The sequence below is a fragment of the Parasteatoda tepidariorum genome, chromosome 1 (genome assembly GCF_043381705.1).
Source record: "Parasteatoda tepidariorum isolate YZ-2023 chromosome 1, CAS_Ptep_4.0, whole genome shotgun sequence".
Lineage (NCBI taxonomy): Eukaryota > Metazoa > Arthropoda > Arachnida > Araneae > Theridiidae > Parasteatoda > Parasteatoda tepidariorum.
Window position 1 is genome coordinate 81,666,357 of NC_092204.1, and position 24,782 is coordinate 81,691,138.

General features: G+C 28.5%; 1 long non-coding RNA gene across 1 annotated transcript in view; it reads left to right on the plus strand.

Annotated features, from left to right (window-relative positions):
* The window catches only part of LOC139426972 (uncharacterized), a 36,264-nt gene extending 12,552 nt beyond the window's left edge, over positions 1-23,712 (plus strand). Inside the window, exon 3 of the long non-coding RNA XR_011638121.1 lies at positions 23,372-23,712. This is a non-coding gene — a long non-coding RNA (uncharacterized lncRNA). The remainder of the gene's footprint in view (positions 1-23,371) is intronic.
* The last annotated feature ends 1,070 nt before the right edge of the window (positions 23,713-24,782 follow it).

The following is a 24,782-nucleotide window of genomic DNA, read 5'->3' on the forward strand; positions in this document are numbered from 1 at the left end:
ATAAATATTAAGAAAAAACACAAAAAAGTAATATTTCGGAGAGAAATTGCTACTCAGTAACATGATAAAATGACATTCGAAAGGGGAAAAAAATGCCACCGACATTTTCATGTTCGACGTAAAAACATTTTGCCAGCTATGAACATAAAAAATGAAAGCATGATGTAATAACTATTTTTTTTCTTTCGGATTTGATTTTTTTTTTCACATTGCAGTATAGGAAATCGCATACAAACGCATTTTAGTGCTTTCTAACTGAAAATGCTCTACATGTTCGCAAATCTCTTTTTTCTTAATCCATATACCCTTTTTCTCGATACTGGGAATCCAGAAAAATTTTTGAACTGTTTGACTTCCTTATAAGCAAAATAGACAACTGGTTAGCATTAGCATAAAATTAATACAAGTTAGAAGGATATTTTTATGTTAATTATTTGTTTATCCCATATGTAACGGTAATTACCAGTGTTATCACATCTTAATACTTATCATCCCATTTTTGCTTATGATCCTTTCTTAATATTATTTTCTGCCATTATTAATTTCTGCTGTTCTTTTAGCTTGCAATATAAAGCAACATTAAAGTCTTATTGTTTCTTTATTATTCAGAAATTTAAAATAGTCTTTTTTTTCAATATTACATATCAAAGAAATTTATTTACTGTTTTACATTTATTAAACGATACGAAAATTATATTTACTTTTAATAAATTAGATTGATTTTTGAATTAAGTTCTATGTAAAATTGCGTTTAGTCAACGTTTACAGTTAAAATAATGAAAAGAAAATTACGATTTAATATTTCGAATGCAACATTAAGAGCAAGTTTTTGCACTTTTGCTAAATCATCTCTAGATTACTGTAATCACTCATTTAATATTTTCACAAATAATTTAATACTATTTTTGTAAGAAACTAAATCTGTGTTAGTAAAATAAGAAGTTTTCGGTCCTTCTAATTAAGTAATTTTTATTTTTACTATTTATTTATTTACTTGTAAAAATAAATTTATTGTCAAGAATAAACATATTGTGAATTAATCGTGAAGGGTACACGAAGCATACAGGGGACAGAACCACTTTTCAATAATAAAAATACTCCCACACAAAAGAAAAATTAAATAGCCAACTGAATTACTCTCAAAAACACATAAAAGCTTTCCTTACAATAAAAGACAAAATACACAAAAATAATACTTATACTTCAGAAATGTATGTCTTTTTCTTACAATTTAATTCAAAAGAGAATGTTACAATTGTTTATACTAAATTAACATAATATATCTCCTCAATTGAATAATCGCTTTTTAGAGCCTTACTAAGTAAAAAATAATTTAAGTAGTTAATAAAGAACAAACATTTTATCGTGAAATAAATTAGAATAATATATAATCAGTCGCGAGCTTATGCCATATTTATTATACATTCATCATAATGAGAAAGCGCAGTTATTTATCTTAAATGACAGATAGTCATTTATCATAAATTGTACATATCAAACATTTCACATATACTCGGTTGACATAAACGTTTTAGGTCATCTCTCTAACATACTGTACATTATACTGATATTGCAATTAAATCTTAATAGAATGGAACTTACCTCTAATAATTTAATATTAGAGCAGTTGGTATTTTTAATTTTCTCCTTGTTAAATAATAAACTTTGTGCCTTAATACTTCGTTAAATCTCTCAAAATAAATAACTTCCTCGTTTAATCTAATAATAGAATTCCCTTATGTGTTATTTATAAAATTATTCAATAACATTAAATTTGCTGTAGAAAAACTGGCTTAATAATTAATCCTATTAAGTAGATAAACATAACAACATCAATTTAAGTTGAATATTTAAAAAAAAAAGCTAGAGAGGAATTTTGCAGAAATTAAAGTATTTCAGTTTAACTAATTCAATGCGTAGACTTAGACAAATTCTGATAAAATTATTGTTCCGTATAGTCATGACATTTCTGATTTTAAAAAAAAACACAGTAATTCTAGTTTATAAAACAAAAAAATATGGTATTTAACCCATTTATTTGGTAATTTTTTGCTTATATATTTCGTTATATTGTATCGATTTACCGGAAATTCTGGATTTTTTTAAATTATAATTCTTATTGCCATACATTTGGTAAAAATTACAAAACTGAAAAGTACATTTAGCCTAATGGTTTTCATGCCATTCTCTAAGGTATGATGTCGAATTCACAAGGTATCACTTCAATTTTAAAACATTTACCAAATTTTTATCACGTAATATAAAACCATTCTTTACTGTTAATTTTATAAAAATCATTACCAAAGACCTTAGGTAAAAAATTATCTAGATTTTATGTATTCCCATAGAGCCAAAGATTCCCACAGCATTATAATCATAAATTTAATAGTCTGGTATATTCCCAATACTCGTATATTCACATATTCACAATATAATTAATTTCATATTCTGGTAGTTTTGACCATATTTTTTCTCTGTGAAGTTTAAATACTATGGTAAGAATTCCTGTTATCAGAAAATTTATTATTCGTTGGCATGAATCGAATTTTAATTCTCATATCTAAGAACAAATCTTATAAACATTAATTATACAATCATACATGAAATTTCTCTGATTGGCTTAATATTTTCCTTCGAAAGTAAATGTTTTCTTGATAAAGAACAATTCCATATTTAATTGTAAGCAGTACGATTTCTTTGAAAACAACCTTACCATTTTTCGGAGGATTTGAGTTTTGGACCCTCAAAATATATGGGTTAGGAAATTATTATTCAGAAAATATGATCTCATTAGCTAAGATAAAAGAGGAGTTGAACGTTTGGTCACTTTAATTTTAACTTCACTTTTCGCATACTTCTCCATATCTCCTAAAATCAAAAGGTTGTTGCACAGAGTTATAAGACATGCTTATTCAAAGATAATTCCATTTGAAAATGTATTTTTATAGTAGTATATTATTTTTATTATTATTTTTTAATTCAATTTACAATAGTCTATAAAAATTGAAAAGTGAAAAAAAATTTACTTTTACACAACTAATGCTACGGTGAAGTATGCAAAAAGTCAAATAAAAAAAAGACCCCTTACTTTGTTTCACTCCTGCCTAATGGGACCATATTACAAGTGTGTACCAAATTTTGTGGACTTAGAACCTAAATCGTTGAGGAAACATTTTAAGCTAATTGAAAAACTTTGTAAAAATAATTAAACTTATTTTTTCAAAGACAATTTCAAGCAAAAAATAATTTTGAATAACTACTTACTATTTTATTCAAAACGGATATAAAAATATTAAAAAAATTAATAGAAGGATATGTTTGATTGTTTATATAGCTTCAGAATAAATAATTTTACATGACGAAATAAAAAAATTTCCACAAAATCAATCAAGTAGTTATTGAAAACTAAAAACTTGAAAATATGACTTTTTAAATTTTATAGCTCATAACCTAATACATGAAAATTAATTCATTGAAAAAATGTTAATATGATATGCTTAGATATTTGCAAATTGGATTACTTTATTGTATAAAGCTACAATACCGACGAAAAGAAAGAAAAAATCGTTATTTAAATGTTGCAACTAACTATTTAATTATTTGAAGAGTTTGAAATTTAAAATTTTTTAATACATTTCGCATAAAAACTATCATGAAAATTCAGAAATATTTTCGTGCACTATAGCATAAGAATTGTATCTCTTACAAATACGAAAATTGAAATTTCTTGAATGTTGAGTCATTTGTTGAAATCTTCGTTTCTAATAGCAACCCCACTTTTACTTTAAATCTCTAGTATTTCTTAGTAAGGAAAAAAGCTGAAATTATTTTTTTTTCATAGTCTGAGTAAGGGATTGGCCTAAGATGATTGAAATTTGGAAGTTCTTGTTTATCTCAACATCAGATAAAAAGGGATTGATACGTCTTTAGTTTCTACTTCCTACGTTATTTGGTGCTTTAATTTATATCTTTGCTGGTTCTTTTGCGATTCTCCCAAGAAGCACTCTGTTTCACTCTAAGCTGGAGCATAGTCTGTGTTTTCTTTTCTTTCTGTCATTCTTTTGACAAAAAGTTAAATTCAAAGATAAAGTTTACATTCGAGTAATATAATAATTTCATGCTTCACGATTAAGGTTTATTTAAGATTATTTCATAATAAAAGTAAATTTATTACAAAGTTTAATGTAAATTCACTGCAATTTTCTATTGCATGATTAGAAAAACGTCGTAGAGTGGTGTCAAGTAAAGAAAATATTATTCCATTTCTTAATTTTAATATATTTTTTGCGTACAATAATCTATACTACGCTGTAAGGAATTTTTTTTTCTAGTTTTCCATCATTTTTGGTATTGAGGCAAACTAAATACAATTTTAAGTACAGAATTGTAGTATCGTACAAAACAAAAATATATAAAGTTGATTGAATAACAATTTTTTGAAAGAATTAGTACAAATATATTACTAAAAATATCCTTGTTTTTTAAAATCAAATGTGTTTTAATGAAGCCATAAAATAACTGTAATACGCATGAAAACATGTTGTTTGTAAACAAACAAACAAAAATTAATAAATAGCTAAATAAAAGTATAAAAGCAAAAAAGTAAATTAATACGGAAACTACATACATCGTAAAACAATTTCAGATTACCCTAACGCCAAAAATGACGGCAATCATACAGTAAATTTTTTAAAATATTTGCAAAAGGCTTTCATTTGAAATTTCCTTTCTCGTTCGCTAAAACAAATTTATAAATTGCTCAGAAAGGAACATTTTAAAAGGAGCTATTTATAAATCAAATGGCTCAAGTAGTTTTGTTTCATTTATGTTTATTAATTTACACTAATTGCATAGTATAAATTACTTCATACTTTTAAAACTGGATTACTTTATTGTATAGAGCAACAAGCAAAAAAATAGAGAGAAAAATATTATTAATGCAGACGTTACTTGAAACTATTCGCTTATTTAAAAAAAGAGTTTGAAATTTAAAACTTTTCAATGAATATTATAAACCATTTCGGATAAAAACTATCCTTAAAATGCAAAAATAGATTCGGCATTATTTCATACGAATTGCATCTTTTAAAGATACGAAGAAAAAAAAATTTGTTTTCTTGACAGTTTTGCCATTTGTTGAAATCCTCGTTTCTATAGCAACCCTACTTTTATTTGAAATCTCTAGAATTTCCTTGTACGAAGAATAGCTATAATTACATTTATTTCATAGTTTGAGTAAGGGATTGGCCCAAGATGATTGAAATTTGGAAATTCTTGTTTATCTCAACATCAGATAAAAGGGATTGATATGTCCTTATTTTCTATTTCCTGTGTTATTTGGTGCTTTTATTTAGATCGTTGCTGGTTCTTTTGCGATTCTCCCAAGAAGTACTCTATTTCATTCTAAGTTGGAACATAGTTAGCGTTTTCCTTTCTTTCTGTCCTTTTGACAAGAAAGTTAAATTCAAAGATAAAATTTACTTTCAAGTAATAAAAAAAACTGTTTTTCCCGCATCATTCCAATTGAGGTTTAGTTAGATACTTTTATAATAAAAAATAAATCTAGTTTATCGTATTTTAGTGTACAGTATATTATTTCACTCTATTTTTCTATTGCATCATTTGAAAAATACCAGGATGGTGCCAAACAAAGCAACCTGATTTCGTTTTCTTATCACAAACTTCTTTTTTAAGTAAAACGATCTATATTTTATTTTATAACCGCCGTTTAACAGTTGACCTAATTTTAGTTTACGACTACCAATGTTCAACTCAGCCTTGAAATTTTGAATCCAACCCATGAGACAAGGGAACTCCTTAATCAAGTATTGGGAGAAATTTTACCTTGGTGATAAATTTTTGCTTGAATGAACCCAATTTGCGTAACATGGGAAGTAAACCACGAAAACGTCCCATAGTTAGCATGACGGCAAAGGAAGTCTAACCCATGATTAATCTACTACTGAACGTATTTTACGTCAGCACTGTGTTTGGTGCGAGCTGGGTGCGGAATTCGTATCAACCATACATCGCTGGAATTCGAACCCGGGTCACTTCAATGGGAGTCAAGTCCTCTATCCCCTGAGAAACCGAAACTCAAAATAATCAATATTCTGCATAAGGCTAATAAGTGAAATTTCTTTTCTCACTCGCTGAAACAAATTTATAGGTTGCGCAGAAAGAAAAAAATAAAGGAGCTGTTTATAAATCAACAAATTTTTAAAGTATTTTCCTTTTAATAATACTAATTACTTTGAGCTGGTTGAACAATTATTTAGAATTTGTTTTAGTTTTAATGAATCTTAATAATTTACGAAGTTGAGTTTGCATAACAATTTAGAACTTTTTTTCAGCTTTAATGTATATTAAAAATTTCAGCAGAATAAAACTGAAAGAGTCTGTTCTAATTATTAGAAAAACGAAAAACGAGGATACTAAAATCGTTTTTATCTTTTTTAACATGTAAAAATCATACGCGAAAATGTATGGCAAGTAAAGTGTAATTGACAAAATTACGCACAATACTTGTGAGAATAGCAAAGATTTGAATTTAAGTAAGCATCTGCATTATTTTTTTTTCCTCCAATTATAAAAAGCATGTCGAAAATATGTTATGCTGCACAATAAAAAATATAAAATTGTTTAATTTTGTTTTAAGCTAAAGGTAGTAATTATAAGGGTTGTCGAACGAAGTGAGAAGCAGCCGAAGCCTCGAAATCTATATTATGTAAAATATATTATTAATAAATTTCATATATCATATAAAATATATTAAATCTCTTTTCAAGTGTCGGCAAAGGCGTAAAGCAAAGTAGAAACGTAGTCCTTCTTCAAATCTAATAGGTTTAATATTTACATGCGCCTGTTGCAATAAAGAGCTGTGAGACGCTTTTACAAATGAGATTTGTGCAACTAGCGCATATGCGTATGCAATGCGAATACTCGCTTAAGAGCATTTTAAAGGAAGAATTATACTACACAATATTACTTTTTTAAAATTTTACAACTTTGTGCGAAACTCAAGGACTTGAAGCTATTGCGTGTCCGAATACTGAAATTCAGAAATGTGTACAAATTGAAAATAATATTTAGATGTTATGTATTGCTCCTGAGATATTTGAATTATTAACATTGAATTTAACTTATATTCAAGTTTTATTTCACCTAACAAATACTACTTAATTATAACCTTTTTTATAACTAAAACCATTTTTCTTACTCTTTTCTTTGGTTCATATACATTTTACATCTTTATGATAAAATAAAGGACTTTTATTTGTTGTGATTTTAAACGCTGAAATTTGAATTGATTTATTAGGAAAAATCTGTAAACTCTTTGCAATTTCAAATTAATATTGAAATTTACATATTTAAAATTTTGTACAAAGAAATCAAATATATATTTAGAATTTTGTTCAGAGAAACTAAACATATGTTTAGAATTTTGTACAGAGAAAAGTTTTATGTTCTATTTATTCTAAACTTTTGACGTCAAAAAAGTATACAAAGTTAGTTGGGAGAAATGTATCCAATAGAGAAGCGAAGCGAAGGGAACTGCGACAGCAGTTTTGGGGGTTGTCAAGCGTCAGCGAGAAGGGGTGGAACCTCCTACTATTATAGAAACTTCTTTTACTATTCTTTACTGTTTATTTCGCACTTGATATGGCCCTCAGACAGTAGTATAGTTAAAAATTACCACCGGTAAAAATCACATAGTTATATTGAATAACGCAATATACTATATGTATTATTTATTGGGGGCATTAATTTTATCTTAATTATATATAATTTATTCAATCTTCATTTTATAATATTTATGACTAGCTACCTTAAATTTAAAATTCCTATTCAGTAATTTCAACATTTATTTATGACAAATTTAAAAAAACGTAAAAGAACCTATTAATTTACACTTAATATACATTTTACATAGTTTCCTCCTCGAAAAAAATAAAATATTGTAAAATGAATAATGGTTTTTATAAATTATAATTTTCTATTCCGATAAAAGAAAATCAAATTAAAAATATATTTAAAAAATATATTTAAAAAGTTCATTAATCAATAATTCTTTGGTGAATGTCTTAACATATTTGCTTCTGTGCAAGCCAATTATGTTTAAGTATTTTCCTCAGGAAAAAAAAACTTATTTTATTCATTACTTAATAACTGGTAACAGGTAAATTAATGTTCGGAATTTGATGCAATATTGGCCAGTTCCCAAATGACGAAATTATAGTAAATTTTTTTGATCACAGCCACGCTTTATAACGAGGTTTATAAGGAAAAATATGTAGTGTGATTAATCTCTTGAGCTTTGAAATTAATGAGAACTTACAAAAACTTCCTTTTGGATAATCAATTTAAGTAAAACAGTTAGCGTTTTTGCGTAGTTTATATCTGCATTAGCAATTTATTTAATGTATGGTAAATAGCAATTAGAAAGATTGATATTTAGCTAAACTTCATAACAAACTGGAATATATTTTTTTATTATTATTATGCATTCAGAAAAATTGGGCTTAAATAAAAATGAATATTTAGTTTTCATAAAATTATAAAAGCACAACTTTAAATTAGTATAATTATTTCATTTAAAATACATTTTCTTTCAAATATTATATTAAAGAAAAATTTTGTAGCATAATGCAATTACATATTATTTTATGCATAATATTTAAAAGATAGTAAATATTTTTGAAACATGAATAGAACATTTTTGTTTCGGTAGTTAAATATTTAATATTCTTAGTTTACCAATATTTTGGATTTACTATATATTATTTAAATCACTTGCATTACTATGGAAAACTAAATACAGATTTTTCTAAGCATTAAAGCCAAGCAAACGACGTTTACAGTTTTTAAAATAAAACTTTGATGTTTGATTTTTGAGTAAAGCTTCAAAATGGCAGATGAGTAAAGCTTCAGATGAGTAAAGCTTCAAAATTTCCAACTGTATTTCAGAGTTTAAACAATGAATATAGCAAAATTTTGCTCCCAAATGACGTACAGTAAGATACTTTAAATGCCATTTGAGATAATTTATGAATTAATTACAATTCCGATACTATAATTTTTATTTGGTTGTCAAAAATTCGAACGTCATAGACAAAAATTATTTTGTTTCTAAATTTCTAAAGAATTACTCTAGTTACAGTAAGTATGTAAAGTAATAGCTTTCGGGTTATTGTCTTACAAAGTTAAAATTTTAACATTATTGTGGTTTAACATTCATTTTAAGTTTTTTAAGTTACAGTTTTTTTAATAATTTGTTTTTTAATTTTTTTGCATTATCTTTTCACTACGATTTTACAATTACAATTAATGACAAATGTGCCCTCTCATTGTTGTCATCTATAATTCTAATTTAGTATTCTATTTTAATTTCCAGTTTTTAATTGAAGTATCAAATTACGTTTAGGGATTTAATTCTGATTTTTAGTATTCTACACAGAGAAAACAGAATCTGGGAAAACTACCTTTACAGTATTCAAATCATTCATTTGGAAATTTTTCTTTAAAAATTATAGTTCTTTTTACCACACATTTATTAAAATATACAAAACTGAAAAGCAAATTTAATCAAATAAATGGGTTTTATGCCATGCTCAAAAATATGATATTACCAAATTTTACTCCATTTAGCAAATTTTATCACATATTATACGAAGAAATATTTTTTTATTATTTTCATTCAAAACTTTATCAAAGCGCTTCGGTAAAAATTACTGAGTTTTTTGGCGTTCCCATAGAGTCAGAAAGATGGTAAATTTAATCTTATTCTGGTAGTTTTGACTATCCTTTTTTTCTGAGTGTATTAATGGATCTTTGGGGGGGGGCACGTATAGACGAGTTTTTGAAAGCAACAATCGTTCCGAACAATATGCTCTTGACGGCTGCAGCACCAACATAAATGGATAGTTTTACTCCCTTACCCCTGATTTCAACCATTATTTGCTGTTTGAAGTGCTAATTCTGATACCAGGTTACTGTTATTTATACTTGTATATACTATGGGATATAGTATATGGGTTATATAGTGTATAGTGTATAGGTACACTTGAAGTATCAGAAGGTATTCAGGTTAAAAATTAAGAGTTTATTAACCACATCACAAACATATGTACGCTACATACAAAATAATAAGATTAATAGAGAGATAGGACTGCACGTCCCTTTGCAATGAGTTTTAGCAGAGAACGATTATGTGTTCGGTTCGGATCTCACCAGAGAAATGAATTAGCCACACCTTTAACGTGCATTGATTGGCTAGATTTAATTTGAGAAATGAGATTATAGGATTAGAATTTTAATAGACAGATTTTGGTTTCAGTTCCGAATTCTGGGCTTCAGTTTCAAATTAAAAGTTTACTTTCAATTTAAAAGTTTCACTTCGTGAAAATTGTGATTTAGACATAAAGAAAAGGGAAAGTACTTATGGGTCACCACAATACAATCACCTATTTATTTTAATTTAAATATAAATGTGCTGTAAATGATCAATAGAAATATGTTGTAAATGATCAATAATTAGTTGTAAAGCTGAAAACCATGAGAGAAAAGCAATCAGAATAGAGCAGAATCAATAAGGGACAAGAAACACTGAGTACGTTAGAATATGACCTATTCAACTATATGACTAGTCACCTGACGACGCCTAGTTGAAAAAGATAACAATAATGGGAATTTATGAAGATTATGAGAATCCATCAAAACAAAATTTGCAAATTGAAAAATTTGTCCCATCTTTCCTTTTCTTGCATTAAATTTGTGATTTTGGTAGTATTAAAGAAACTAAAGATATTTAAAATGTAAAACTTAAGTAAAATACACCATCATAAAAGAGATTGTAATGAAAATAAAATCCATAAAGTTATACTACCAAATAATTAGAACTTTATACTTCAATAAGCACTCATTTTTAATTAACGTATAACTCAAAGGAAGCTCAAAGTATGCATATTATATTAATCTAGTTTTTGTGGTTTTTAGTTAAAGAGAAGAAAATTAACCTATTAATAACAGTTTTTGTGTTCAATAATATAAAAATTAAGGTTCTAAAGAAATGAAATGCATAGAATAATTCATGAAAATTTTCTAGTCCTAGTAAAAAGCAGTTTTTTGAACCAAATATTTTAAATTATTTAAATTTTTTTTTAATATATTTGAACTGAAATGCAAAGTACTTTATGAACAGCTTCGAATTTTTATACCCAACTCTTTATTATAAGGTCTATTTTTTAAAACAAATCGATAAGAAGTATTTAAAAAAAAACTTTTAATCATAAAGTTAAAACCTTTATATATATATACTTCCGACTTCAAAAACAACATTAATAAGAGCATTACATATATTTTTCTTATATTTCCAAGAGGGTGCTCTAAAAGTACGTCAATAAATTTCCAAAAATACTGTTTCAATATTGCTTGTTGATAACAGCATTTGATATTAAGGAAATGAAAACGAAAAAGAAAATAAAAAATATATACTTTTCTCCATCCCTAAGGAGTAATTTTGTTTTTTTTTTATTACGTCATTTCCTTCGCAATTCTCTTCAACTCCTATCGTGGTGCAGATGGCATCTGTGTTTTGCAGATATTGCTAGACATAAAGCACCCCGTAACCATGATTGAATTTTTATGAACCCTCACACGAATATTTTTAGAAACACCTGCTGAAAAACACCATTTGTGAAATGGTTATATATAGCATTAATGCGAAGTATTATGCTCCACATAATATCATTTTTTGAAATTACATTATAAAAAAAATATACTGTTAAATTACATTTTAAATATAATTATAGGGTTAAATGTGTTCCTTGTTTTGTTAATAAATAACTCAACATATGCATTTTGCCTTATTTATGAGAGGTATTTGCATTTGAACTATTATAAGTTTTTTTGAAAAAAATATTTTGTACAACAATTTGTTTTAATTGAGGAAACCTATATAAATTGTACCACTCCCAAATCGCACCATTTCCATTTTTGTACAAAGTGGGAAATAAAGAACAATTTAGCTGATAAATTAAGGAATTTCTTTCATTTGGAGATACATGCAAAAGAATCAAGTTGATGTGTACTTACGTTTTTATTTAAGTTAATCGACCTTACAACTTTTCAGTGTAGTTTTTGGCCATTCTGCATAAAGGTATAACAATGCTAAAGTAATGTACAGATTATTAATTACATCATATAATTAAATAATAAATTTTGTTATGTTCTTTTCGTTTCCTTGATTGCTAACTATTGTTTGAGGCTTGTAATAACACTTTGCACAAAATGTTTTGTAGTTGCCTACATCATACCTCATGTACAGTCCTAAATCTTACCGGTATGACTTAGGAGCAGCATATTAATTTCAACAACTGAACAAGTCGTTTCTCTAACCTATTAAACTGAATTACACTGTACACTGGAACTTTTGCACTAACTTTAACCATTTTCTTTATTTCGTGATTTAGGGTTATATTAAGACTGTAACAATTGAAATCTTTTTAATATGATTTAATTATTCTGGGGTGTCAATTTTTGATAAAACTGGGGGGGTTTTTTGGAAGTAGAAAGTATAAATCTTCAACTAAGTGGAAGGAAATTTTTGGAATTGAATCAATTGGAAGGAAACAAAACTATTTCAGTAAATTCAAAGAGATTTAATTTCCTTAAGATGAAACTTAATTATTTTATTTTCAGAAATAACTAAATGAAAAATTAGTTAATACTTTATGTGATAGTCAAACAATATTCTAATAATAACTAGTTAGTAATGTGGTTTGATTGATCTGTCTTACCACGTAGACTGTAAAAATCTCGAATCAAATTACGGTATAAATTACTGGCACTTTGGGTGCATCATCCGTAAAATCCATTTTCACCTTACAATATTATTCAGTAATTTCTACAATAATATTTATTTAATTATAATGATCCAGTGATTTTACGGTAATTATCACTGTAAAAATTAAGTTATATCAGATTGGTTGAAACCGTAAGTTAATGATAAAGTTATACTTTACAATCTATTTATAATTTTACAGATAAAATATAAAAATGTATTTAAATCTAAATTATATTGTAACTTCGAATAAAATCCAAAATAATATGAAATGAGAATTTAAAAACTTCCAGCAAATCTGTTCTTTGCAGTTTTATTATTGATATATCTTTTTAACAGTATAGAAATGCTTTTAATGCTATAGTATATATTTGTCAAAGTCTAAATCAAGTAATAAATGAATTATAATTCTCATAGTGAAGTAGTTAACTAGTAACTATTATAACTAAAATATTAAATAACATATAATTTGTGCCTTTAACATATATTTGTCTAACAAATATTTTAAGAGCATTTGCTATAAAAGATGATAGAATAATAGTTAAAACATCAGTGAACACTTCAGATTAAATTGTTTGCGAAATCCATCAACCAAGGAATGAAGTACATATAGAGTTCAATTAAAAATCAATAATTTATTCCAATATTAATCCTAAACTATAGTTCCTTAAATAAATGAATAAAGCATTTTATATTAACAACTACATAAACATTTCATGCTCAAACATTTTAGCGCTTTAAATAAACAATTGACATAGGATACATCCATGCATCGGCCGTGAATCGTTCAATTCAAACTTGTTACAGATTAAGAGGTAAATTGAATGGATTTTAACGTTTCTATTACAAAACTTCCTTTAAATTAGTGTAAATGATAGATCAAGCTTTATATTATTCAAATACCCCTTTAACTCTACGTTGCAGTTAAATATCGGATAGTATGTTTAGTAGTAATAGTTGACGATAATATCGTTATTTCTTTTTTTGAAAGATTATTTCATGGTTGTTGCCTATGCGTGTCTTTTTTGTACGAAATCGTACACTGAAAAAAATACAGTCAAAAAAATACCAGCATGAATGAAATCGAAGCCAAAATTAAGCAATTATTTGCTATATTAATTTTGTACCTACACTGTAAAAGATTATGATATAAAGAATGTNGCTTTTATGGCATAAGAAAATTCCTTAAATCTGACAACATTAAAAGAGACACCAAGTTGCTAATATATAAAAGCCTAATAAGATCAGTTCTCACTTACGCATCTGAAACCTGGACCTTGTCCCAAGCTGATGAGAGGACCATCGCTGCTTTCGAGAGGAAGATACTCCGGTCCATTTTTGGTGGTGTGTGTGACAAGGGAGTGTGGAGAAGGAGAACTAACTCTGAACTCTACAGGATATTCAGAGAACCGGACATTCTGAAGTACCATAAGATTCAGCGCATGAAATGGGCCGGACACATTGTAAGAATGAATGATGACAGAACAACTAAAAGAATCTTTTTGGCAAGGCCAACTGGAGCTAGAAAGAGAGGCAGACCCCGACTGAGATGGGCGGATTGCCTCCAAAGGGACTTTGCCACAATCAAGGTCAGAGACTGGAAAGCCGTGGCATGCAGAAGAAAGGACTGGTGCAGTCTTCTTGAGAAAGCCAGGGTCCACCGAAGACTGTCGAGCTACTGATGATGATGATGTAAGAACCACACTTGAACTTCGTAACACTTAACAATGTTCCAATAAAAATTCACGATTTATAATACAGTTAATATGCTTGTATTAGTTAAAAAATTTAATATTATATTTATTATTCAGTTAAACAACTGTTTTAGGTTACTCATCGTTTATTTTATTACTTTTAAAAGAATACCCAATATTTTCGAAGTTGGTATGATTTAGGGAGCAGGTGCTACGAATTATGCAACCGGATGTCGATATCATAACACTTGTAAACTTCACAAAAATTTTTAAGATTTACTCCACAAATATTGCCAAAATTAATAGAATTGTGCAGCTGAGTAACAGTATGTTATAACTCAAATGTTTCAAATACAACAGTTAGTGATTTTTGTCGAATAAAAATTTCAATTTAAAAAGTGGTAGTTTTGACAACTTTCCCTTACATTTATTAATATTTCATATAAATTTGTATTCATGTATTAAAAGTAACATTTCATTAGTCTAAATAATGCTCATGGAAAACATACGCATGACACTGTTTTATAAAATAAGTTCATATTTCAAATTTGCAAATCTTTTTTTTTAATTATTTCAAAGAACAATTTCTTTAAAAATGATATTATTAACGATATTTATATTATTTATCTTTTATTCAATTGTATTTTTATCAGTTTATAAAAATCAGAAAATAATCTTTCATAATGTATATTTTAATAAAAATATTGCATTTTTGTAACGCATGTGAAGTCAGAAAACGGTGCCCTCGGAGAATAAGAAATGTAAAGAGGATGAGTATCTGGTGTAGATCGCGATCCAATCTGCAACGACTTAAGCAAGCAGTTTCCAGGGTTGGCGACCATTAACGAGCACAGGTTATACTTTACAATCTATTTATAATTTTACGGATAAAATAGAAAATTTTTTTAAATCTAAATTATATTGTAATTTTGGATAAAATCCAAAATAATTTGGAATGAGAATTTAAAAACTTCTAATAAATCTGTTCTTTGCAGTTTTATTAATATATCTTCTTAACAGTATAGAAATGTTTTTAATGATATAGTATATATTTGTCAAATCAAGTAAAATCAAGTAAAGTGTCTAAATCAAGTAATAAATGAATTATAATTCTCTAGGTGAACTAGTTAACTAGTAACTATTATAACTAAAATATTATATATTAATATATAATCTGTACCTTTAACATATATTTGTATAATAAATATTTTAAGAGCATTTTCTATAAAAGATGACAGAATAATAGTTAAAACATCAGTAAACACTTCAGATTAAATTGTTTGCGAAATCCATCATCCAAAGAATGAAGTACATATGGAGTTCAATTAAAAATCAATAATTTATTCCAATATTAATCTTAAACTATATTTCCTTAAATAAATGAATAAATCCTTTTATATTAACAACTACATAAACATTTCATGCTCGAGCATTTTAACGCTTTAAATAAACAATTGACGTAGGAAATATCGATGCATCGGCCGTGAATCGTTCTATACAAACTTGTTACAGATTAAGAGGTAAATTGAATGGCTTTTAACGCTTCTATTACAAAACTTCATTTAAATTAGTGCAAATGATAGATCAAGCTTTATATTATTCAAATACTCCTTTAACTCTACGTTGCAGTTAAATATCGGAAAGTATTTTTGGTAGTAATAGTAATAAGAGTGATTCAGTGATTATATGACAGTTATTACTGTAAAAATTACGGTAAATCACATTTTTTGTTCTGAAACATAGTCCGGTAAAAATAGATTTTACGGTAAAAAACTGTGCCGTTATTTTCTACCGTGATTTGATCCGGAATTTTTACTTCATATTACTTCTTTTGCTGCAAATAAAATCGAAATACTCGTAACCATCTCTTGAAAGATTCGGTTTCAAACTCTATGATTACTAATTGAGCAACCAATAAATATAGTATAAAAAGGAAACACAAACAAAAGTTCATATGTGTGACTTTTAATGACTCAACTCCTAAACAATAAAGATTAAAATATATCTATTAGTTTTGAGGTTAAAAACCTACATTCTCCCATACATCAAATAAAATAACACAGAATTATTCACCACTACTTGATCAATATAATAGATTTTAATAAAGAATGCATTTGCATTTATTTTAGTAATATTTAAATCTTTGTACTTTCAAAGGAAAATCTCCCTCGGGCTTCAGTTATTATCTGCAACTACTGCTGCTTGCACTGTATATAATCTTTTAATTCTGAGACCCCGAGCACATAGGATTGTCTAATGTTGAAACTAGAGCACATTAATATCGAAAAAAAATATTTCAGTAGCATTACAAAAGACCATTATCTCTCTTATCTTTTATTAAGATAACCAATGTGTTAAAGTTTAAGAGAATATATTTTTGTGGTGGGAGTCATACTTTTAATTATTGTGAGAAAGTTATGACCCTAGGGGAAAATGCAATGCTGTTATCGGAAAATTTCAAAAATGAAAAAGGCTTTCGCTTGCCTTTTAATGCATCGAAGTAACTATCGCAAGATTATTCCCAGTTCATTTATTATGGAAATCTTGACGTATTTTATGTGGCTTTTCTCAGAATTACTTTGTGGAAAGAATGTATTTTTAATAAACATAAAATTCAAACTTATTTCTCAATTGCATGTGTTCTAAATTGATGGAATATGTCAGAAATATTGATGACTAATTCTTGAAAATCTGAGATGCGTTTTTGAGTTTATTTGTTGTGGAATTTGAAGATTAAAATGCATGAAGTTAAGTGATATTTTAGTAAATTATTTGAATGGTTTAAAATTCTATATAGATTACGTCTTGCCTCTATTTCATTTCACAAATTTTATTTGATTTAGATAAAAATAAAGGTTTTCCATGCCTGTATAAAATTTACTATATAAATCTAATCGTTATACAACTCTCACAACTGTTCTCGTCATAGAGCTTTTTATCATAAAAATGCTTCACAAGGTTGTTGTTCCATCTTTGTTGCGAGCCGAGGTCACCCAGGAGATACAGTGTTCGCCTCCAAATCAGGTGAACTAGGATCGAATCCCAGTGGTGACTGCTCCCAGCTCACACCGGTCACAGTGCAGACGTAAAATATCCCCAGTGATTGTGCGAATCATGGGTTAAAATCCCTTGCCTCAAATCGGACTTACCGAGGGAGGTTTTTGTGGATTTCCTCTTCATGTAAATCAAATGGGGGTAAGTCCTATCAAAAAGTTCTCCATGAAAACTAGTTTGTCCCAATGCTTGATATAAGAGTCCACTTGTCTTCTGGGTAGGGTTCATAATTACATGCCTTTGGAGTTGAACATTGATGGTTGTAAACTCAGAAATGGGTCGGTTGCTCAACGACGGGTATAAATTAAAATACAGGCTGGCTACAAAATATTGTTACATATATCGAATGATTTTGTTGTATAGATATCAGACAGAAAATGATAATTACACAAATATGATGAACACTATAAATGGAAGTTTACATTAAAAAAACTTTTATTCAAATCGGCAGCCATCTTTATCGATTACTAAAGATAATCTCTTACGCAATTGTCTAATGGTGGCAAGAATCATTTTAAAAGGTGATTTGTCCCATTTATGCAATAAAGAAGCTCTGAGGGAGTCCAAACTTCTGTGCTGCTTAGCATTAACTTTAGACTCTAAAATACCCCAAACACACTATTCTAAAAGATTTAGATCTGGTGATGAAGGGTCTAATCGTCGTATTTAATAAATTTTGGACAATTGACATGGAGCCAAGCCCATGTTGTTTCGGTTTCACGGGGCAGAATCTCGCTGAAATATCCAATCCATTTTGGGATGCAATCTGTGAGCATGTGGCAATAAATGTATAGCAGATACTCCCTTTTTGCAATATTCAGCATTTATTTTTGCCCCTTTATCGGTGAATTTCAGAGGAAATTTTCCGTCATTTGACACTGCAGCCCAAAACATTGCAGAATTCTTGTTTCGTAAGCGTTGCACAGATCTTACACTTCTAGGTATATCATCGAAGGTTGCGGAATATACAACATTATTTTTATCATTATAACTTTGTTCTGAGCAAAATATTTTATTAGCAGAGCGCTGTGGATTTCTTCATATTATTTAATTACGCTTTTTTGTGCAAACTGAGCGTGGACGACCAAACCTGGGTCGATCTTTACAGCTATTAGTGTCCAATAATCAATTTATAGTTCTTTATATAAATGTTCTATTAAATCCAAGAGTTCCAAGAAATTCAAGAGTTAATTGCTTAAAGATGCTACCTACAGAAAATCAGCGATCGAAAAGCTGTTAAACCATCAATCTTTTCGATTCCATCTTTAAATTCATTCTAAATGTTTTGCTTTGAGCAAAAATCGTCTGTACTAAAAGAAAGTGAAAATCACAAATTTTTATTATTTCACAATACAATTAAAACTAATTCCAATTGTTCTTTAGTACACATTATTTAGTAGCCACCCTGTATGAAAGTGTTTGTTGTCAAATGCACATGAAACCTTCTTCTACTCTCAAAAAAATCTTCATGTTTTCGGTTCTTAACTTTCTCCCACGTTTAATTTAAGAAACCAAACAGAACGACTTTTTAACTAATAATGAGTCGTATTTTTTTGTTAAAATTATCAAATTAGAAACAAATTAATTTATTTTGAAAGATAATATAACATAAACAAGCAGCTTATATAGTTGTTTACACACATTACAAACTATGAACTTGTTTACTCATACTGAACTATTTTTAAGGAGGCATTCTTCGATTCATAAAAACTTTTAATTTGAAATATGCTTATTTTTTAAGTGTAGTTTAAAACAAAGTAATAGTTTTAATGAGCTACTGTATGTATTCCCTCTGTAAAACCTAATAATAAGCTAATGTGGGATAATTACGCATTTTACTGAATAAGTCTCGAAAGAGGTGAACTCTTCGAAAGATAACTATTAATTAAAAACACCAAATTACACGGCCATTTTGAGAACAAAAAATTATTTCTTTTACGTGAAACAAAGGCGAGTTTTGTTTTATATTATTGCGGCATAAAGTCTAATTAAGTTTTAGAGTGATCATTAAAATATAAATAATGACCCTTTAAAAGTAAAAGTTTTTTTTTCTTTTGAACCGTGTAACTGCAATAGTTTCATTTTAATTCTAAGGTGTTCTTGAAAAGAGAAAAAATATTTTTCAAGTAGTTACATGCATAAATTAAAAAGGAAACCCCACCATTATATAATTAAGGAAGAGATTTTAAAAACATTCTTAGAACAATATGTTCTGGTAAGGAAAAAGATACATTAGCCATATTTTTATTTATTTATTTAAAAAGGGATCTTATTTAAATGATTTAATGGAGTACTATTTAAAATAATATTTAAAATGATATAATGTGAAACAATATTTAAAATAACGGCAATTGAACGGCTAATTAAAAAATAATATTATTCGAAATATTAAAATACTTTTTTTTAAAATAAAAATCCCTTTTTCAGCAGTCAGTTGTCTGCCACGAGGTCAGGAAGGTCAAGAATAATTTTTCAGACAAGCATTTGGCAGCATCGCGTACCGATCACTTTTAATTCCCAGATTAGCTCGTGCTTATCGATTTTAAGCTGATTAGTCTTCAATACACTATGCCGAGTAGAACTCAGATCCTACAAAATTATTGTTCAATGCCTTAACATTATTAATTAAACTATTAGAATTACAACTATTAGAACATAAAAAAAAATCCGTGCGAGGCAAGTAGCTTTTACAAATCATTTAATTGATAATTTAACAAAGCTTAAATTTTATTAAAATCTCCACACAAAATAAAGAAATCAATCAGTAGAAATGTTTAGACATATGAGAGTCTGTAATCTTTGTCTATTCTCATTCGTTCCAAAAATTATAGGTAAGGTAAATAACTTTTTCAGATTCTCTAGTTTATAGAAAACACACAGTTATACCCTTTAACGAAAAAGTTAAACGTTATAATTTACTTCTAAGAAAATTCTAGACACCTGATATTCAATACTTTTAAGTCAAAGTCTATGAGATAGAGTTTTTTTTTTCAAAAAGAAAAACATGCCTAAACGCGAGAAAAAAATCTGACATCACTTAAATTCCACAGTTTTGTAGACGAAAGTCGGTGCCTTTTCAAGAATGCTTTTGGTATATAAGATACTCTCACAGTCACTAAAACAAGCAAGCTTTCTTTAAAACAAAAATTTGTTTTCTAACCGAAACTTTAAAAAAAAATATTATGTGTAAGAAATAACGGTTCTGTTGGTAGACTTATATATATATCTAAGATTAAGAGGTTTTTATTTTTTGAGTATAGTTAAGAATCGATTTTAAAATAGTGATAGTGGATGAGTTAAATAATAGTTTTTTAAATCAATATGATTGGTTGAATAATCTGGAAAATGATTTTTTTTAATAAAAAAAACTAAAATCTTTTACTTTTTAGAACTAAAATGTATACTAGATTTTAATTTAAGTCCATCGTTTATTTAATGATGTTGCAAAACTCATTTCTTATAAATTAAATGTTTACAATTTTTTTCGATTTTTATGTAAGTACAAAAAAATGAGTTTAATAGGGCTTAATCTCAAAACCATTGTTCTTCTCATTGAGAGGAAATTTATTTATCATAAAAAGGTAATCAATCGATGGAATTATTTTCATATTAATCAATATAACTTATGCCACGAGTACTACTTAGATTATTAATTAACGTTTCTACAGTTTCATATCACTTCCATAGTTCAGTTCGAAAAGGAAACGGACTGTCCTGACTAACTTTTGGCCTAATGCTTAGATTTCATGATCTAGGACTCAATGTTAATGGTACGGAGGGGGGAGGGCTTTAAATATGGTTAGTTAAAAATTAAATTTTAAAAATAGTATATTTAAAATTTGATTTCTTAAAAAATATACGACTGACTTCATTCAAATTTGGTATTTTGACACATAAATAACATTCTAAGAAAATGATGTAAAAATTTGTATACTTTACAATTTAAAATAATAAAAAATAACGAATAATTTTTTGTATAGAATTATCTTTTGATAAACAAATTTTACAATTGGGTGCATTTTTTTTCGATTTACTCAAAATGATTCAGAGATATGGCAAAATACGCAAAGTAAAATTAATAAGGGTTCAAACTTTCAAACGATTATTTCGATCAAACTGTTAAGACCATATTTATTTAACTGCCACTACCTTCTCACTCCCTCAATATTTCGAAAGTCAAAAATCGGAATCTGTTGAAGTAAGGTATGTTTATTCAAAGAAAGTTTTGTCTAATTTGTCTAATTTTGTAATTGAAATTAGCGTCTGGTGCTAAATAGCACCAGATGCTAGGCAAAGGCATTAACATGCTTAAGGTCTACCCCGTGAACCATCAAGAATGAGTCTTAAAACTTCAAAGTCCAATCATTAAACGTTATTCAGGGATTTTTCCTTTTTGTCATTTGTTTTCGCTTTTTTATTTTCGTACTGTGCAGTTTGTAACAGCAAGCTCAGTGTTACTCACACTTTGAATAGTGAAATCGACTTTCATATAAGCGAAATTCAGTTATAAAAAAACGGCAAACAGTGCTCATTGGTTGTGGGGTGAAAGTTTGAAGAGAGAGGTAGCAACTCAGATTGCTGTCTAGTCGTCTGATCAGGGTGGAAATTACTTGACATTCCTACCGTGACCGTTCAAGAAAGAACCCTGAAAAGTGAAACTAGGCGCTTGACCATGGATGGGTGATATGAACTGTTCCTTATATAAACCTCTACTTTAAATCAATTGAAAATCTATAGTTTCAATCAAAACCGTGAGTTTTCTATAAAATTACTTCTTGCGTAAATTTTGGGACACACAATTATTTATTCTGCTAACGCGACACACTACTACAAGCAATAGCATTTATACCAATAGTGCGCGTGCTCCCCATTATTTTTCAATTGTACATTTAAAATTCAATTGTACAGGACACACACCTAAATGTTCAGAACTCACAGGAATACAGGAGTCACAAAGAGAACAGTCAGGTTAATCAGCTACACCGATACGAGAAAGGTCGGACCTCAGACAGTCATGTCCAGTTAAGCCAGCCACAGCTGTTTTCTACTGGCATTGGGAACATAGTTGGGGTTTTCATGAAGAATTGAAGGAGAAGCTTTTATCCCTAGATGCCTTTGCCTTTTTTAACTTCAAGTTCGGCTTGATTTTCAAATAAATTATAAGTCTCCATAAATGAAAAGTCGACATTCCTTTTAGATCTTCGGACAACCTAGGCTCCTTTTTTGCAAGTATATTAGCTTGTTCATTACCTATGATTCCACAGTCTGCAGCTGTCCATTAAAAATAGATTTTATGAATAGTATTTTTTCAACAACCTTCATTCCAAAATTGGCTATAATATGCACTGGTTAATTCGCAATAAAGTCTGTAATGCTGATCTGAAATCAGAAAAAATAACGGCTCTGTCAAAGCTAGATCTCCTTAGCCATAACTGCTGAGAGGCCTCCCTGGCCGAGCGGTATCGTCGGTCCAAACGCTCTGTTAAGCGTGGAGGTAGTGGGTTCGAATCCCGCCGTAACTATGGATGTATTCTTTGTGATGTCTTTCTCTGAATTGTTCTATCTGTATTTTCTACTTGACAAGGACTTATAAGCCTATATTGAGCACACAAGTCAGCAAATGTATGTAATTTCAATAAACCAAACCATAACTGCTGACGCTTAATTCTAATTCAGAAGTAAGATTCTAGTTAGGAGCGCCATTATAATTTTAATTTCAATCTACAAAAGGCTTGCGATTTCCTTTTCAAGTTCTAAACTTTAACTTTAGATTTTTTTACAGATAAAAAGCTCTTAATTCATGAGAAGTAACCTTCGAATGGGAAGAAATAAGCTGACGGGGTATTCTACGTCAGACTCAATTACATCGAGGTCTCAAGAGCAATAAGAAGACGCACATCTTTTTCTTTTTCAGACAGCAGCAGTGAGTTGTTGCTCTGATGTTTCCTTGCTCATCGGATGATAGGATTTATGATTTCAAAGATGTGCCATGTAATCCTCGAGTTGCAAATGTGTTAGCTTTTTAGCAATGGTTTTAGTATTTAGCTTTTTTTTTAAATCTTTTTCCACTTATTTCAACGCTCAACTATGTGCTCTAAAATCCGCAATAAATTGATTGCAAAACTTTGCAACAAGGAAAAACAAATACGACCATTCGACATTGCGTGTTCACTGGCATAAATCTTCGCTTTAACTGGGAAATATTTCAGAGATAATGTCATTTATTTTGAAACATTTAAAGTAACTTGACAAAGTGCTTATGAACAGATTTTTCTCGGAACAAATTAATAAGCGCTGACTTTTATTTATTCAGCTCAATTCTGATAAATACAAAATGAATTCAAATTAAAAGATAAAAGGCAATTCCATGTAAAATAAACTCAATACAACAATAGTTGCGTAATGAGGAATATGTAAGATATTTAAGTTTATATTAAATGTTTTTCGACAATCTTAGGGTATTCGACTGGTTTAGCCATAATTTTTTTTAAAATTAAAATCTTAATTTCCCTTTTGGTAATCATGGGCCTAAAATTATAAATATAAAGCAAACTTAAAGAAATTAAAAAATAAATTTTTTAAAAATAAGAGCAAATTTGAACATAAAAACTAAAATTTTTTGTGCTATGCTGATGCCTCTACAACAAATTATAATGCATAAAATCAACAGAAAAATTTACTAGATCAATTATGCAGTTACTTGTGTTTTGAATTAAAATTTTTAAAGTACTATTTCAAATGTAATCTGAAATGGAACTAAGTATATTGTATAACATTGATATTGTTAACGTTTTTTTTTACTTTTATTTTTTTAATGGAGAGCACTTGGGACGCATCGTCCCATTGGCCAGGAGTGCCAGAACTGCTACTATCTTCTCGTTACCCAGTGGGCACCTGTGGCGAAGCCATGGCGGTGGAGCAGCATCGCCCACGTTACACAACCACAAACCCGTTTATAAGGCTGGTCACATTCACACAATCACACAAAGGAGAAAGAACATAGAACACAGAGAGAAAGAAACATTCATGCCCTAAGCGAGATTCGAACCCGCAACCATTGGCTCCGCAGTCAGGCACGCTAACCACTCGGCCACCTGGTCGGCATATTTTTAAAGTAAAATTTTAGATATTCTTAGAACACGATAAAAACAATATATTAACACTTAGACCTTAAGACTTTAGTTTGAAGCACA